General features: G+C 43.3%; 1 protein-coding gene across 1 annotated transcript in view; it reads right to left on the reverse strand.

Annotated features, from left to right (window-relative positions):
• The window catches only part of LOC142786458 (beta-1,3-galactosyltransferase 5-like), a 30,190-nt gene extending 14,617 nt beyond the window's left edge, over positions 1-15,573 (reverse strand). Inside the window, exon 1 of the mRNA XM_075884162.1 lies at positions 15,373-15,573. The gene's annotated coding sequence lies outside the window, so the exon portion shown is untranslated. The remainder of the gene's footprint in view (positions 1-15,372) is intronic.
• Between the last annotated feature and the right edge of the window lie 268 nt (positions 15,574-15,841).

The raw sequence follows: 15,841 nt of genomic DNA on the forward strand, positions 1-15,841 counted from the left end.
CCAGTCAAATTTACACTTATATCACCCTGATTGTAGATGGCGGAAACAAAATTACGGGCTATTCTTGAGTTTTTCCATTTGGATCCGTGACATAGCACCCTGTTTCGAAGAATCAAACTAGCAACAAAATTTTAACTGCGTGTCCTTATCAAAACACACGTAAATATAAAAACAAGTGGAACGTAGACGAAGAAAGATAAATTCAAACGCAAGACAAATTCAAACGTGGGCTCATAAATCTCATGACACCCTTGGAGTTGGAGATATGCAACTCTTTTTTATTTGTAATTGCGCAAGTTGTAATTTATCCTTGGTTTTTCCTCAAGCGTTAAAATGAGAAAAATACAACACAAGTATATTTACATCAATATATTAATGAAAAGTACAATGGCACGAAACCAACAATTTCCTGGCGTAGATTTTTTGATTAAATAGAGCACTGTCTGGATCAAGTGAAAAAAAAAGAAAGTGTTGTCGTATCGCTTAAACAAAACAGCCTAATGACGTAACCACGATTAGCATAAAGTTATTTACTCAGCAAGCATGCAATGCGGTATGTTTTCGAGTTATCATAATATTTATGAACAACGTGCGAAGGTAATGAAAATGATGAACTTACCTTAACATTTAACCGAGACTTGTCTTTCAAGGAGCCTGTTAATCCTGATAACGTATTCACACCTTAAAGCCACCACGTACATTCGTACTGCTTTAGGAAGAAGTTTTGAAGGAACGCTTGCCCGCAGGCATAGGTATCCATTTTTTTCTCGCACGAAAAGTTGACGATCGCCAATCCAGCAGCGTACAGACGCACACGCACACAAAAACACTTCCACGTCCGTCCACAATTTCGCCACGTACAGCGAAGTAGATTCCTGAGAGCTGCGCGATTATCTTGTGTAAATTGGAGCAGTAGTTGAACACGAAATATAGAGCAGAAGGAATGAAAATTAACAAACTCGATCAGCATGGCACCCATGACTCCGGCGAGCAAAAAAGCAACAATGGCGCGGATGGATACAGTGCATGCCATGCACATCACAATGAACATTACATTACTCCTTGAGATCAATGGTTTACGCACTTTTCACTAGAACTAAATTTTCCTGAGCTTATTGGCGAACGACGTTTCATTTTTTAACAATTATTGACGCAATGTTATTACCATACGACTGAATGTTTGTGCAAACTATTTTTTTCGTCGTTACTTGAAATGGGCCGCGGCACTCTCTTTCCTGCTGTGTGGACAGACTGGTGTAAGCCACGGCAGGGCTGCAGGGCACACGTGCGCTTCTTCGAACTACGTTCTCCGAATTGTCCACCCATCCGATGGGCGCCCTTTTTTGTATTTTTTTTACTGTGCGCACCCCTTGCAACCAGTGCAGTCAGGCGAGTTTTTTCGAACAATGGATTTCAACTTGCTCCCGCGAGCCGAAAAAGCTGCACGTGGAGGACCTTTGAGACAGGCATTCCGTGGAGCTGAAATCACTGCTTCGTGTACGCTGGCTACGAAGACGCGTTTCAGCCAAACTTTCATCTTATTTTGCAAGGACTTATAATGATAACAATATTATTCAATCAACCAATAATCAATAAATCATTTTTAACGTATCCAAGAACAACCACAGGGTTTTTAACGCTGGCGCGCGCAAAAATAAAACAATAATAAACAACACATTACAGACTGTCCACAGAAAAGCAAATCAATGAAGAGAGCAAAAACGAGCTGTCGAAAAAAATCAATGCACAATGGGACAACAAACAAAAGAGTAGATATTCATGGAATGGGACTGAAAAATAATGTGGAATATACACAACCGTGCCGAAGGCTTCCTGAAAGACGGAAAAGGAAAGAATCTGTGCATAAGCAAATCTACGTTAGGACAGGGCAGCCCTCACTGACAAAACAAAATGACTGTAGACTATGAAAAACATAACGAATCAAGAAAGTTGACGTTAGAGAGACTCGGTATTCTGTAAAGGATAGAGTGTTGAAAGAAGCTGGTAGGTACATGCAACGGTCGATTCTCTCTCGATAACTTACGCAAAGTTTGAAAATTATTACAACCGAGAAGGGCAGAATATCTCACCCTGAACTAGCTTGTAAATAAATAACAGCTCAGCGCGATTCTGCCGGTCATTAACTGGTGGCAAATATAATATTCCAGCAGTGTTGAAAGGATTATAGTGAAACGATGGGGGTAAATGCTAATGAAATTTTTCTGGACTCACTCAGTGGCGCTACTGCTGGATTTAGCAAGGCCATTCCAAATCAGATATGCATATGTACTCAAGTTGAGCACGACATATCACGGTGTACCATTAGTAGAAGGCTGTAGGAGAACCGGATTCTCGCGAGATGTCGAGCCAACAGGAAGAGAATGAAGGCCTCGCATGGCAGCACATTTAATGCAAGTAGAAAAAATTCAGCATGCTATCACAAAGAACACCAAGATAACTGATCTCATAAAACTTACATAACGACACAGTATGACAGCATATGGATTTGCTGTTGGACGTTTTGCGAAATACAACAACAACAACAACATTAATAATAATAAAATAATAATAATAATAATAAAATAATAATAATAATAATAATAATAATAATAATAATAATAATACACTCATATTATTCTGACATGGCCGAAAATATCTAGCCACATTGAATGAAATGCCAGTGTCCTGGTGCCCATGAATCTCTATACGCGAGTGTGCACTTGCGCAGTTTGGTGAGTATGTACCGGCATACATATCTTATAAGTAAGTGCACTACCGTGTTGGTGTTGAAAGGATATGTTCGCAAGCAGTTTGAATCGTTACGCGCCTGCACAGCAAAGGGCTGTTTACATAATGTAGAGTTTGGCTTAGGTATCACGCCAGCCCGCAAAAAATGTGTCATACTAATTGTATTCACAAGGCAATGTTTAGGCTAATCATGATGATGGCACGTGCGCTTTAGTGACCTCGACCAAGTAATGACACACCGACACAAAATAGAAGTTTTGTGAATTCGGCAGCCTACGTTAAATGTTGCTATAAAGCTTCAGCATTTCATTACATGGTCCATTAAATATGTATCACGTGTGAGTCAGTTGCACCTTTCTTAACGTACATGTATATGACGTGAGATTTATTTGACGCTTGAAAACATTACAATAAATTAATTGTTCACTTGTGCAATCATAAATTTTTTGATAAATTTACTATGTGCACAGCCAGGAACATTATACGTAGCCAAAGGAAACGCAAGATGTATTTTGCAATAAATTAGTGCAACTTCCATCTTGATTGTAATCATAATAGTGTCTGCAAGTTGCATTCAAGTAAGTTCTTTTTGTTTTTGAAAATACTCCCTTAAACATTGCACTGCGCATGCAATTTTAGTAAATGGCTGCTGAAAGCAATCGCAGATGAGGGGTCAACAGGATTAATAGAAATCTTGTTATATGAAGGGAGCATATAGCCATCAAAACTTTCAAATAATCAGAAATTTTTTCCACCGATGTGGAAGCTAAAAGTGCATTGAAATTACTATTTCTTGCTGCCACTTTAAACAATGCAATAATGTGAACATTATAACTTGCATGCATTTTGTCTTTACATAAGACTATATAGGATTGCTCTATAATAATAGCGAGGTTCGGAAGCTTCAATACGTTTTGTGACTTGACACGATTCCTTCCTCGTAAAACATGTCTGCTCTTGTATACATTATTTACGTCGTATTAATTGCAACTTATTGTTTCAAACCTAAATGCCATGAAAAATGTACGAGTTAAATTACACGAATGCATGCATATATGCATTCAACTGAGTTGCAACTATCACGAACACAAAGCTGACCTGAAATTTCGGTTTTTTTGCATGGCAGAAACAACATATATATTTAATACTCCTATTGTTATGAAAAATAAGCAGGTCAGCTTTGTGTACAAATTGTTATATATTACAATTCGCATAAAAGTGTGATCACGGTGCTAAATATATACGTGGTTCATCCCAAATAAGAGAGCACTTCCACATATAAGGACCCACTTGATATGTTATATATGGTGTGGCCGTGCCTTATTTGGCCGGATTTGACTCCTTATATGGGCCAACCGCGTCATATATGGCCGTATATAACCCCATACATGAACCGACTCCGCCAGATATACATCCATATATGCTTATATCTGGCCACATATGCTGCCATATATGCTTATATGTGGCCACATATGCTGCCATATATGCCTATATGTGGCCACATATGCTGCCATATATGCTTATATATGGCCAGATATAACTTATATATGGGCCATATATGACGTTTCTGTAAGGGTACATCCAGGAGAAAATAACATGCAATCATTTGTCGTTTTCTTTGAATCTAACGTAGAAATGATATTAAACGTTCGAACAAACTTTTACTGCTACCTTAAGTCTGCAGCGACTGCGTTAGCTTGCCAAGCCTACTTTTTCTTTTCCTATTGTTTGCGTGAAGAAAAAATGGAATTTATTTATACACATGTTAAGCAGTCAATCGCGTTTTTTCAGCCCTTGACGTAGTGTGATACGACTGAATTAATGCAGTTTGCGAACACAGTCTCTATTGCAGGTGCGGCGAGCGAAATTCCCAAACAGCACAGATGCACAAAACACAACAAAGCTGGCAAGTGAATTGTGTAAGCAAACTTTACATACTATTTCATATTCTCAAGACATGTCAAAGGCATACACTAGTGCGAGATTAGTTAGCACTGCACATGCCAAGCTCATAGCTTGCAATGTCTTGTTAATAATATTTGTTGTCCGGCTCAGTATCTACGGTGCTCGGCTGCTGAGCCGGAAGTCACGCTTTCGATCGCGGCCCCGGCAGTCGTATTTCGATCAAGACGAAATGGAACGTATACGGTGATATGTCAGTGCGTTTTAGAGAACACCAGAGCCCCGGAACTTAAGACCACGCGGTTCAAATTTTCGGAGCTATCCACAACTGCGTCTCTCATAATCATAGCATGGTGGTGGGACATAAAATCCCCGGTATTTTCCCCCTGTTTTCTATTTTTCTTTCCATATTTTTCATTTAAACTTCACTCACGATTGTTTACATTACTCCTTTCTGCAGTGCATTTGGGCCTTCAAAATACCTTTATGAAAGAAACAAATATTAATATCATTATAATAATTGTTCGCATTTGACGTGCGAAAACTAAGTTATGATTTTTAGGTCAGTCCTTCAGTGTATTTTTCTTAAAAACCCCCAGTGGGTGTATAATATCAGGGATGGGATTCACATTAAACAATAGCAATCAATACGCAGGCTGCTATTCTACGCATTTCTTTATATTACAAGCCAACATGCATGTATAATATCTGTACGTAAGCACCATGTAGAACCAAAGTACTCAGAGTCTATTAAAGTGTTTAGCTACATATTATGCATACGAATGTGAGCACATTACGTCGACAATGGCAGAAAGGAGGTCATTCCCGTCTGTTGCCATGTGGGGAAAAAAAGGACGCTGAAAATGTAGATGTTCTAGAATGTAATATTGAAACTTGTGGTGGGTGGCTTTTCCTGACTGATATTAGTTTTGTGGGTTTGATTTAGGGTGGTTGATGCAGGAGGTAGCTGCGAAAGAATTTACGGTATATACAAAGAGAAGAAATGCGCCGACGCAGAACAGGCGATGGAAGATTGGATAGTGATGTTATTTATGTGAGGCTGATGTCGTAAGATAACGAAAATGAATGAAGCGAGATGCGTGGTTTGAATCTGATTCTAGAGCATTGATAAGGTATGCTTCATGTGGGTCCCAGATGGCGGGTGCATCTTTCAACTTTGGCCGTACTAGTAATGCACATAGGCAACTAATTTGATTCGCCCCGGAGTGTTCTCAAAGTGACGTTTTACAAAGCCTAAGGTTTTGTTAGACAATGCAATTATGTTTTGTATATGCGTACACCAGATCAAGTTGCTGGGCACAATAATACCGATGTTCTTATAAGAGTTTGTCAAATCCAGGAGCAAGCTGTCAGTATCGTACGGAAACCTGAGCGTATTAAAGCTATGCGTGAATGGCAGAGGTTTAAATTTATTTAATGTAATTAACCACGTGTGAGGCATAATTGAAGTTTTTGCGCACACACACAAGGACACAGAAGAAGGGAACACACGGACCAGCGCAGTCCGTGTGTTCCCTTCTTCTGGGAACAGGGAACACACGGACCTGCGCTGGTCCGTGTGTTCCCTTCTTCTGTGTCCTTGTGTGTGTGCGCAAAAACTTCAATTATGCAGCAGTACCAACTAGCCCGTCTTTCCGTATTATTGCACGTGTGAGGGACGCCGCAGTGGAAGGTTCCGGAAATTTCGACCATCTGGTGTTCTTTAACGTACACCAAATCTGAATACGCTGGCATCGAGTGCTTCGCCTCTATCGAACTTGGATTCTCTCCAGCGACCTTCGGGCCTGAAGTAGAACACTATATCACCCCCTCCATAGCGAGTTGCGATGCTTCGCTTTCTGGAGTATGATGTTGGGGGCATAGCTCGTCACTACGGATACTGTTTTTACGTATATGTTTACCGTGGCTTGGCGCAAATAAAGAAATTTACTGTCAGTCTCTCTTTTTTTTCCTTCTCTTCCCTTCTTGTTATCTTTCTTGTTTCTTCCCTAATCCCCCCGTGTAGGGTAGCCAGCCGGATGTTTTTTCTGGTTAAACTCCCTGCCTTCTCTCCTTTGTTGCTTCCTTTATTTCAAATTTTCTGAAAAGACATTTCCAGTTTTTTTTCCTTGTTCATTGGTACCTTTCACTCAGCGCAACTTCATTATAAATTTCCTTCCCAAACTTCACCTTGGTGGTTGGTACATTTCGCTCAGCGCAACTTCATTATAAATTTCCTTTCCAAACTTAACTCATTCATTCCTTTCAAGCACTCATTAATTCATTACCCATCATTCGTAGAGCTGAATGAATGCGTTCTGAGTCCTAATATGTGCATAAATAAAATTGATCTGTTACTCATGCAAATAATGAGTCTGCCTCAATGTAACCGTGGTTACACTACTCGACTGCTTACCAAAAGCCGAAGGTCGCGGGTTCGATGCCGGCCATGGCGGTCACATTACGATGGAGGTAGAAGGGTAGAGGCTCCTGTCCTGTGTTATGTTAGTGCATGTTAACGAACACCATATGTTTATACTTTCGGAGCCATGCAAAGCTGTGTCACTCATATTCATACCGTGGTTTTGGAACGTAAAGCCCACATGATTATATTTTGAAAATAACAATAAAAATGAGGATAACTTTGACCAGTGCGGCTAAGTCGTCACATCAGCAGTTGCTGGGCAACGCCAGGTGCTCCTAGGCTGTTTACAGATATATACACCGAAGTATTTGCGGCTCGCTTAAGCAGTTTTCCTCTTCAACAGATCTATTTGTTAAGCATTTGAAATCCGTATCATTCAAACATTAAAATTTTCCACTGCTAGGAACATTACGGCATCAGAATGTCGCGAAGACTGGCCCAACTTAGAGCTTTTCGAAGGAATCTCCGAAGGCGCATTCGTCATACAGGATTCGCCGTTCTTTCACCCTTCCTAATAGTATACTGGCGCTCGCGTAACCCTGCCGGCTGCAGCAGTTACGGTTGGTTAGCCGATTACACACATGTCAAGCTATCACCCTCCTTGGCCGCTTCGGTGCGTGTGACAGCTACGGGACGGCCTGGGTTACGTCGGCGTGTGGAGCCGCTCGACCATGAACAGAGGACTCAGCGCCGTATACACTCCACTGCAATGTTGGTCGCGACTTGTTTGAGAAGCTAAGTGGCATGACGACTACCGTAGAGAAACTGTTGCCCAGTTTGCTGGGATTCATGGCACGTCAAGGCAGGCTTAGTATAGTCGAACACGCTCAATTGGCCAGCGCTTATAAAAAAGAAGAAAAAAGCCTGGCATATCCACGGAGTGAATGATGATGAGTGGGGCGAAGCGTCCATAAGTCCGTCCGTGCTACCGCCTCTCCCTGCGATCGTCTGTGCGTCTGTCTTTCAACCGTCCATGCATCCGTCCATCCGTCCGTCCATCCGTCCGTCCATCCGTCCGTCCATCCGTCCGTCCATCCGTCCGTCCATGCGTCTATTCGTGCGTCCGTCCACGCGTCTGTCCTTCTATCCGTCCATCCGTGCGTCCATCTATTACGCACTCCAATTACCACCATCTTGTATCTTTTCAACATATATTCATCATAAACAAGGGCCACCATTTAGTGGTAATTCCAAGATGTGGCTACCTACTACTACTTCTACTACTACTACTACTACTTCTACTACTACTACTACTACTACTACTACTACTACTACATACATTGGGGTCGCACGACCCACGGCTCAAGGAGCTTCGCCTTTAAAACTTCTTGTGGCGTAATGCTCTTCTACAACTTCCACGGTCTAACTAAAACTTGTTAAGCGACCTGGTAAGTGGCCTTCAGGACTCGGGCGCTTTAAGCCACGTTCATACTAAGGAGGTTAATAAACCTTCTTGGCTCAAACTGAGAACGAAGTAGAAAAGGAAGGACTCTAATGGCAAAAACTGTGGCCTTTGCGTAACTGTTGGGCAAAATAGTTACTTAATTTACGTATTCCAAAAATAAAAGGAAGGTGCCACGATGAAATGTTCAGCTGTTCATTGTTTTCTGCGTATTTTCTGCTATTTAGCATTCAACTATTTTGAATAGTTCTTCGTGGATTTCTTGTCAATTTCGTACGAACCAACCCTTACAGTAGCGCCTTAACAAGAATTGTTAAATCGCTTCAACGGCCTTCGAACAGTGTCTATAAAGTACGTTTTCACCTTTGTGAGCATTACGGGATGGCTTTCAGCTCTCCCATAGTAGAGTAGGAGTACCTAAATCGTAAACCACTTTTTCTGAACACACAGTTGCGAGCTCCATTTGCGTAAAGCTTCACGCTTTTCTTCATGCCTGGGATGGCTTTATGCTCTCCTATAGTAGAATATCTAGTACTCTAGATTGTTAACCACTTTTTCTAAACACACAGTCGATATGCGTGGTTTTTTTATAGATGATAGTCTTTCTTGGGGACATTCGACGCAAAAATTTTGGTCTGTCTGTCTGTCTGTCTGTCTGTCTGTCTGTCTGTCTGTCTGTCTGTCTGTCTGTCTGTCTGTCTGTCTGTCTGTACAATTGTCTGTCCACTCCTAACGGCACCGCGTACTTGAAACGGCCGACCCCATCCACAGTGCCCACCAATGTTGCTCAAGCTTCAGCGTTCATACTTGTGCAACTGTCAAATAAAAAAAAATGGCAGCATATCCACGGAGTGAATGATGGAGAGTGGGGCGAAGAATTCGTCCGTCCATTCGTTCTTCTTCCATCTGTCCATGCGTCCGTCAGTGTGACCATCTATGCGTCCATCAGCCCGTCCGTGCGTGCGTCTGTTCGTGCGTCCGTCCCTGCGTTCGTCCATGCAGCCGCCCCTGCGTCCGTTCATGCGTCCATCCATGCATCTGTCTATGTGTCCGTTCGTCCATCTATTCAACACTCCAAGTACCACCATCTCGCATCTTTTCATCACATATTCCCCATATAGAAGCACCGCCATCCAGCGGACATTCCAAGGACTAAACGAGAGGTGGCATACGCACACTTTCTCACGGCTTGCGCTTTAACCGGCTTGCGCTTACGACTTGCACCTTTAACCACCTCGAATTTATGGTATATACTAGTTCACTGTATTCATGGCACTGCGGCCGAACGCTCGCTAAACCTTTCGAAAACCAAGGAGGTTACGCCCAGCGAGTATGACGTAGCAAACTTTTTCAGTCAGATAGTGCTCAATGTACATGCCAATGGCTGATAATGGGAAATGAGAGGCGGAGAATTCGGCTTTTACTTTCTTCCGGCTTGCGCTTCGTATCTACTTCCCATTTTTAACCACCTCGAGTTCATTCATGGTATATACAAGTTCATTGTATTCATGGCACTGCGGCTCAACGCTCGCTAAACCTTTCTAAAGCTAAGGAGGTTACACCCAGCGAGTATAACGTAGCAACCCTTTCTTGTCAGATAGTGCTCAATGTACATGCCAATGGCTGCTAATGGTTATCACAGCCTGCGCGTTAACTAAAAGCCGAATGCTTCTGTCTTTCATTCCCCATTAGCAGCCATTGACATGTACATTGAGCACTATTCTTTATTGTTCAACAATGCACAGAAGTCTCTCACTGGTACCACCTTGGAGGTCAAAATGTTATACTTGTTACATACTACGGGGGACGAACGGGTGCCGCAATAAGGAGCTTTGCCCCAAAAGCAATTATTATGTCTGGGCACCATAACAACACGTATATACTCTGCAGGTGCGTCTTTCACTAGAAAAGTCCTACATAGATAATTTTAAGGACCGTAGCACTTATCACTCTGCGCTGACCATGCGACGCTTGCAAGAAAAGGCGAGTGTGTCCAACGCTTTGCTAAGACGAGATGGTGGGGGCACCTACCCGTCGCCTTGCGTTCTACACCTTATCACCTCTGAGGCGGGCGCACACACCCGTCTCCGAGCAACGCGCTTCGTTTTGAAGAAAAACTGCCAGATGGCGCTTATGTCTCACGTGTGACGCACGTATAATGTCTCACTTGTCATGTACGCAGATGATATAGTACTAATGGCCGACAACAAGGAAGATTTGCAGAGATTGATGGACATCTGCGGTAATGAGGGAGATGGGTTAGATTTCAGATTCAGGAAAGAAAAATCAGCAATCATGATTTTTAATGACCATAAAGGTAGTGAGCTTAGAATACAGGAGGTCACGCTAGAGATAACAGATAAATACAAATATCTGGGCGTATGGATAAGCGATGGGACCGAGTATCTGAGAGAACACGAAATATACGTGACGACTAAAGGTAACAGGAATGCATCAGTGATGAAAAACAGGGCACTGTGGAATTACAATATGTATGATGTGTGAGAGGAATATAGAAAGGTGTCATGGTTTCTCCTTTGACGTTCGGCAATGCGCTCTTGTGAATGCGATCAGAAATTCAAGCAAGATTAGAAATTAAGCAACGTGGACTAGGTAGGCTTGCTTTAAGAGCTCACGGGAATACACCAAATCAGGGAGTACAAGGTGATATGGGATGGATATCATTTGAGGGCAGGGGAGCTAGCATCAAGATAAAATTTGAGAAGCGATTGAGAGAAATGGGGGAGGAGTGTTTGGCTAGGAAGGTATTCAGCTACATGTACATGAAGAATGCCGATACAAAATAGAGGAAGAGAACAATAAAATTGACAGGTAAATACTTAGAAAACAACAGGGGGCCACACCAAAAATAATTATCGGTTAAGAGAGAGCTGAAGGATGCTTAGACCAATATGTAGAGAATCAGCATAACTAAGAAGTCCGCACTAGAGATCTCTCGAAATTTTAAGCAGGAAATTGCCAAGGAAGGAATTTATGATAATACTCGGGGTAGTTCTCTACTGTTTGAGGCCAAGACGGGAGTATTGTGAACCAAGATATATCGGGCCAAATACGTCGGGGTATACATGGTATGCTGTGCTTGTGGAGAGGAGGAAACTGCCAAACACTTGATCATGTTCTGTAAAGGGCTCACCCTATAGTTCAGGATGATGGCGTAGAGTTTTTTAAAGCACCGGGGTTTAGAGACAGGGATGGCAAAATAGACTTAAGGCGGGTAGAATCAACTAGAAGGAGGTTATCTGATTGGTGGCTAAAGTCAAGGTACGAGTGAAAATTAAAACATTCACTGCAAAGTGCCTGTCGTATACTTCACTACTTAAAAGAAAAAAATAAATCTAGTTTTGGTTCACTACGTATTACGGCTTGGTGGCGTTAGCCACCACCCGATCTAAAGGGTACAGCCTTATCAATCCATCCATCCATGACGTGACTTGATACACTCGTTCACCTCCGCCGCACGCTCGAGGCTTCTAACGCAGTGCCTCCAGAATATCATTCACCGATTTTCTTGCGCAGAACATCAAATAAATGTTTTGTTCACTCTCTCCACAAGCAAGACTAACGTCTTTCGACGTTAGTCTTGCTTGTGGAGAGAACGAACAAAACAAAACAAACAAAACGGGGCCTTTCTTTTTTTGGAGGTTTGAACAGGTTTTAGCGAAATGGCTCAGTGCTTTCTCATAGTGGAGTACGAAGAACTCGAAATCGTTAATCATTTTTTTCTAACCCCCCCCCCTGTTGTGCCCCTCTAATGTGAGGCCTACGGGATGGTTTTACGCTCTCCCATAATCAGACTACCCAGAACTTAACTTGTTCACCACTTCTTTTCAACACAAACCTAGGAATTCCGTCGACACTGCCTGGTCGTGATTATTCACCAGCAATGCAAACAATCCTCGCTAGGGACGTTGGAGCACTAAAGTTCCTGCTGCGTAACATTTGCATACGTGGCCTCATCAAGTGTGAGGCCCACGAAATGGCCTCACACTTCGATGCTCTCCCAGAGTCGAGTACCTCATAACAATTTTTCTAAGCACAGTCTACATGTCACCGTACATGCCCTGGTAACTGGGACGGCTTTCTGCTCTCCCAAGTGCAGTAAAAAACACTCTAAATCGTTAAACACTTATTCTATACACACAATCTCCAGCCAAAAAAATCACAGCATATCCACGGAGTGCATGCTGATGAGTGGGGCGAAGCATGCGTCAGTCCGTCCACGCTGCTGTTCGTGCGTCTGTGCGTCTTTGCGTGCGCCCTTCCGTCCGTCTGCTTGTCTGTCAGTCTATCCATGCGTCCGTCCTTCTAGTTAACACTCCAGGTACTGCCATCTCGTATCTTTTGATCGCGATTGTCTCTCTCCTTCTCCTGTGGCACATACTCCCTCTCTCAGGTATGTGCCACCAGCGCTTACGCACAACATGATTTGGCCGCAAATAATACACACACAAAGTAAAGAAACACTCAATGACAAGCACAAGCGGCACTTCCAACTAAAGTATACCAGGCGAAAATCCAGACATAAGTAACAACATATAGACATGCGCAGTCTTCGCACAGCCCTACGCTATCCAGTTATCGAACAATCTCTCTTCCGATAAGTACAATGTCACCGACGGTTCGCTGATAGAATTTTCACCTTTCTTTTTAATGTAATATGCTTCCATCAACTCACGCGCAGCTTTATGCCTACTTCTACCTAGAATATTAACCTCGTTAAAACGTGGTACACACCCGCAGGCTTTACAATGCATAGACAAATGCGCCAAGCCATCTTTCATTAAATTTAATTCATGCTTCCTAACCCGTTCATTAACGCAAAACAACAGGGGACAAAAAAGCCACGCCACAAGGAGCTTCGGCCCTAAAAATTGACAGCATATCCACGGGGCGAATGATGAAGAGTGGAGCGAAGCTGGGTCTGCACGCCACTGCCGCACCGCTTCGGCCTCCTATTGTCGTACTGCAGGATCCTCGAGGCGCCGCCACACAGCTTCGCGGCGCCCTCCTGCCTCGCGCACCCACACGTCGGGGTCCCTTCTTCGAGTGCGAGCCGCCACCACCGCCCTGCGCGCACGCCGCTCAGCAGCCTTGTTTATCCTCCGTTGCCGAGCCTCTTAATGCACGTGCGTGCCATTACATACGATCGTAGTCGACATTGCACACGAACACACGATTATAGTTGCGCGAAGGTCTCTCTCGCCTTCCGTACGTGTGGCGTCAATCCTTCTTTTCTACAAGTAGCGCCTTCAAGTGTCGTATCATTTGCATTTTTCAGCGCATAGTACAAGTACCGCCCTCTGTGGCCGGTTCAAGAATTAAGGAGGCGCGGCTTCACACAACAGGGACGCGCAAGCCACTCCGTAAGGAGCTCCACCCCTAATAAACAGACAATATGTCTTCGTAGTCAGCTGGCTGGTTAGTCAAAGTGCCAGTAGAAGCCACAATCACACCATGGTAAGTAAGTGTTTACTCCTGAGCCCTTACCGTACTGAGAGTCTGTTGTTGGTGTTTTTTACGCTTTTTTTGCTCTTTCTTTATGTTCTTGAAGACAGTGTTCATATAAGACATGTGCGCCCTCATTTTACAAACTCTACGTTTCGGTTTCTATGTGTGGCTTGAAGACAAACAAAAAACTGTTTCAACGTTTAAAGTTATTAAATGCGAAGCATTTCTTAGCGAACTTTGGTGACTTTGAGCGTATCTATCTATCTTTCCATCTATCCTTCTATCTAGCCGCTGACGCTTGGGTGCTTTCGTGGTCATCCCCTGAACTTGACGTAAACCAAAATCAGCATAGAAAGGTAAGATGGTTTGACGAATGCGACGCGCGGATTAAAACATTAATAATGCCACAATACCATCGCGTACGTCGTCAAACACTTCCCACCAGACAGTGGTACATACCCATGGGCGGGTATGTGCCGTGGGTATGCGGGTATGAGCCACAGGTGAATGGCACGTATTATCTACTTAAGCACGACGAGAACACACATGGGCAATTTTAACGCACGAGCATTAAGAAATACTCAACACCGGTAGCGTCAACCCGACAAATGCAAAGAATAAACGTCAGGGTCCCAGCTGGAATCGATTCCAAGCATTCTGGGTGGGAATGAAACATTTTACCACAAAGCTACGCCAGGTCACGGAACTAGTTTGCAAATAGACGCTAATCTTAGGGAAACTTGAGTAGTGGTTACAGTGCTGCCTACCCAATTTTATAAACTTTGCATGTGTACTCTTTTGATAGAGTCTTCATGTCGGGTTAACGTCAAGTGTTGTTAGTTACCATGCGCTGAAGTTTATTTAGGAGCAGTCTCCAGGGCCAGCATCTTCGCGAGCATCAGCGCTTTATATCAGCTTCTCGTATTGCTAACACGCATGTTCACGTTGGCTTTGTTGCGCAAGTGCAAACAACTGGTTATATAAACATCTGCAACTCTACAACATATGTCTGCGCGTGCAACATTTGTACATGTATTTAGCGTTATTTCAGGACGTGTCACTCAGTGAAAAAAAAATGCAGGCAGGTCACCTTTCCTCCGCGTGCTTCGCATAACGTTGATTCGCAGGCACGTGGGATCTGCCAATCTTTTTGTGACTTGTTCACTGTAATGTTCCGAATTTTTTAAAGTCTAGTTACTCTACATAAGCTATATACACGTGTACTGAAGTTGCAATAATTGTGGCAGCAGCGGCAGTAGTGCTTGCGCACTGGTTTACGCATTCTCCTTGCTTGCACAGAATCGGGAGCATCTGCTAGTTGACCTGCACGTGTCGACCATCAGGCTATCTTGTCAAGTGAAGCAAAATCTACTTTCAAAGCCACCAGATGGCACTCGGCCGTCCCGGCATCGCTACTTGAACTCACCTTCGACCACTCGTAGCAGAAGTGGCAGTGGTGCTTGCGCACTGGCTTACGTATTCTTCTCTCTTGCACAGGCTGGTTTAGACAGCTTCTGTCGTTTTATTTATTATCCGATTTGTGTCGCTGCTGCCATGAACGGTTTTAAGCTGCTTCTTGTACCCGTGTCTTGTATCTACAGTGCTTTGTATAGTTTTGTGATGCTAAAATGCCAGCCTATGCTGAACTTTTCAAGGGAATAGATGAACTGGAGCCGAAGCTGCTCAGTGAATCTGATCGTAAGATCGATCGCATCGTTGACAAGATCACTGAGAAAATGAAGTCCTCGGAGGTCGATGTGCTAGAGCTAAAGAAGCACGTGGACAGCCTCGAGTACAGTTTGGAATTCCTGAATGATATAGTTGACAAACTGAACAGCCTCACTGGTAGCCGAAAACAAAGCCCTTAAAATGAACTTTGTTCACTGTCTCGCAAG

This window comes from Rhipicephalus microplus, unplaced genomic scaffold, assembly GCF_043290135.1.
Source record: "Rhipicephalus microplus isolate Deutch F79 unplaced genomic scaffold, USDA_Rmic scaffold_24, whole genome shotgun sequence".
NCBI lineage: Eukaryota > Metazoa > Arthropoda > Arachnida > Ixodida > Ixodidae > Rhipicephalus > Rhipicephalus microplus.